The sequence below is a fragment of the Myotis davidii genome, unplaced genomic scaffold, assembly GCF_000327345.1.
Source record: "Myotis davidii unplaced genomic scaffold, ASM32734v1 scaffold61, whole genome shotgun sequence".
NCBI classification, from domain to species: Eukaryota; Metazoa; Chordata; class Mammalia; order Chiroptera; family Vespertilionidae; genus Myotis; species Myotis davidii.
In genome coordinates this window covers 1,153,763-1,155,870 of record NW_006291729.1, presented here as the reverse complement: position 1 = coordinate 1,155,870, position 2,108 = coordinate 1,153,763, and the positions used below count along the sequence as shown (strand labels likewise).

Below are 2,108 nucleotides of genomic sequence, written 5' to 3'. Positions count from 1 at the left end.
CAGCCGATCAATGATTCTCTCTCATCATTGATGTTTCTCTCTCTCTCTCTCCCTTCCTCTCTGAAATCAACAAAAATAAAAAATAACTTAAAAAGGGGTCTGCAGGAGAAGCAGCTGAGCCCTGGAGGAGTCAGGCCGGCCTTCCAGGACAGGCTCGACCTGAGGCTGGGGGGGCCTGTGCATGAGCCAGGCACACAGGCGGAGGGAGCACTGGGGCAGAGAGAAGCCCGTGTGCAAGGCCATGGCGGCCTGGTGGCGGGGACACAGGTGGCGGGGGTGTTGGCTGCTGTCCGTGGCTGGAGGAAGCTGGCCTGTGGGGGCTGGAGCAGAGCCTCACGGGCCTTGCCAGATGCCAGACGGGGGCGGCGGGGGGGGGGGCACCGAGTGCTGGGCATGGGAAGGTGTAGAATGAAGTGGACAGGACCAGGACGTCGCTGGGCGTGCACTACCCCGAAAGATGCTGCCGAAAACGTGGCCCAGGAGCCCGAGTTCCCACGGGGCTGGGACGAGCCCTAACCGGACTCTGGTGAGGGTCAGCAGTGGTTTGGCCGGGACGGAGACGCTCCCGGGCCTAAGGACCAGGAACCATTGTCACCAGGGAGGGCGGCCCCGGCCCAAGGCCACCACCTCGGTGGCTGGGCTCTGCCGAGAGCCAGTGGGCAGGGCCCGCTGGTTTCTTTGTTTTTGGTTAATCCTTACCTGAAGGTATCGTTCAGTCCGTGTGTAGAGACAGTGGGAGGGAGGGGAAGAGACGGGGAAACATCGATGTGTGAGAGACACATCGCTTGGTTGCTCCCCTGTGCGCCCCAACTGGGGCTGGGGATCGAGCCTGCAACCGAGGTACGTGCCCTTGACCGGAATCGAATCCGGGACCCTCCAGTCTGCCCATTGAGCCAAACCGGCTCGGGCCCCTTGGGTTTCCTGAGAGTTGAGGACCCCAGATGGCTAAGATGAAGGGACCCTAGCAGCCACCGAGGGCTGCTTCGAATTCACATTAGAGGCCTTGGGGCCCAGCACGGTGACTGCCCAAGCTCCCCCGCCCCCCGACACACAACCTCCCCAGACCAGGAGCCAGGCCAGGTCGGCTGCCTCTGGGAGCGAGGGTCTGGTCAGGGAGCACACCCAGGGTGGAGCATGAGTCTAGCTAAGCACTCGGTGAGTGTTCACCGGCTGGAGGCTTGTGAGAATTATGTGAAAATATATGTGAATGTGCTTTTTTGTTTTGTGTTGATATTCCTGACCCGAGGATATTTTTTCCCAGTGATTTTTTAGAGAGAGTGGAAGGGAGGGAGAGAGAAAGAGAGAGAGAAACATCAATATGAGACTCACCGATTGGTTGACTCCTGCAGGTGCCCTGGCTGGGGTCAGGGATCGAACCTGCAACCCAGGTAAGTGCCCTTGACCGGGAATCGAACCCACGACCCTTTGGTGCAGGGGCTGATACTCTAACCATTGAGATACACAGACCAGAGTGTGAATGTGCTTTATCAAGTGACAAAACACTATGTGAGTGTCATTTATTGTCACTTTCCTCCAATCCCGCCTCCTTCAGCGTCTGTGGGTCCCCGAGTTTCTCTCTTTGGAAACACGTTCCTGAAGGCCAGGTCTTGGGCGGGAGGCAGAGGCCCTAGGACTGTGGTCTGAGTCAGAGCCTCCTTTTGAAAGTCCTTTGTCATTTCAGCAACTTGTAAAGCAGCTCTCTGAGCGAGGTGCCCCTGGGCCCACAGCTTCTGCTTGCCTGGGAGGCCTGTAAGCTCCCTCTGGTGGTGAGAGGACCTAACCGGATTGGCAAAATTTGGTTGAAATCAGTTGAGGCTGAGAGATGAGGTACCCTACGGACACGGAGCCGCGGGGGAGCCGCGGGGGAGCCGCGGGGGAATTCTGCGCTCGCATGGAAGCAACACTCAGCGTCCGCTTCTCCGGCGCTTTGGGAACTTAGGTGCGAAAACAAAATGCCCCCCACCCGCCCCCGCCAAGTTGCTGGTACCAAACGCTCCGGGGCAGGGCCGCCTCACTCATCCTTCCAGTCCCTTCTCAGGTGCTGTTTGGGCTCCCGCTGTGTGTGGCGAAGGGGGTGGGGGGCAGCTCTAGATGCTGGAGAGGAACCC

The 2,108-nt window shown here is 59.1% G+C and overlaps 1 long non-coding RNA gene across 1 annotated transcript in view; it reads left to right on the top strand.

Moving 5' to 3' along the window:
• Window positions 1–1,829: 1,829 nt before the first annotated feature.
• LOC107183300 overlaps window positions 1,830–2,108 on the top strand; it is a 7,066-nt gene continuing 6,787 nt past the window's right edge. The window contains exon 1 of the long non-coding RNA XR_001514083.1: window positions 1,830–2,038. This is a non-coding gene — a long non-coding RNA (uncharacterized LOC107183300). The remainder of the gene's footprint in view (window positions 2,039–2,108) is intronic.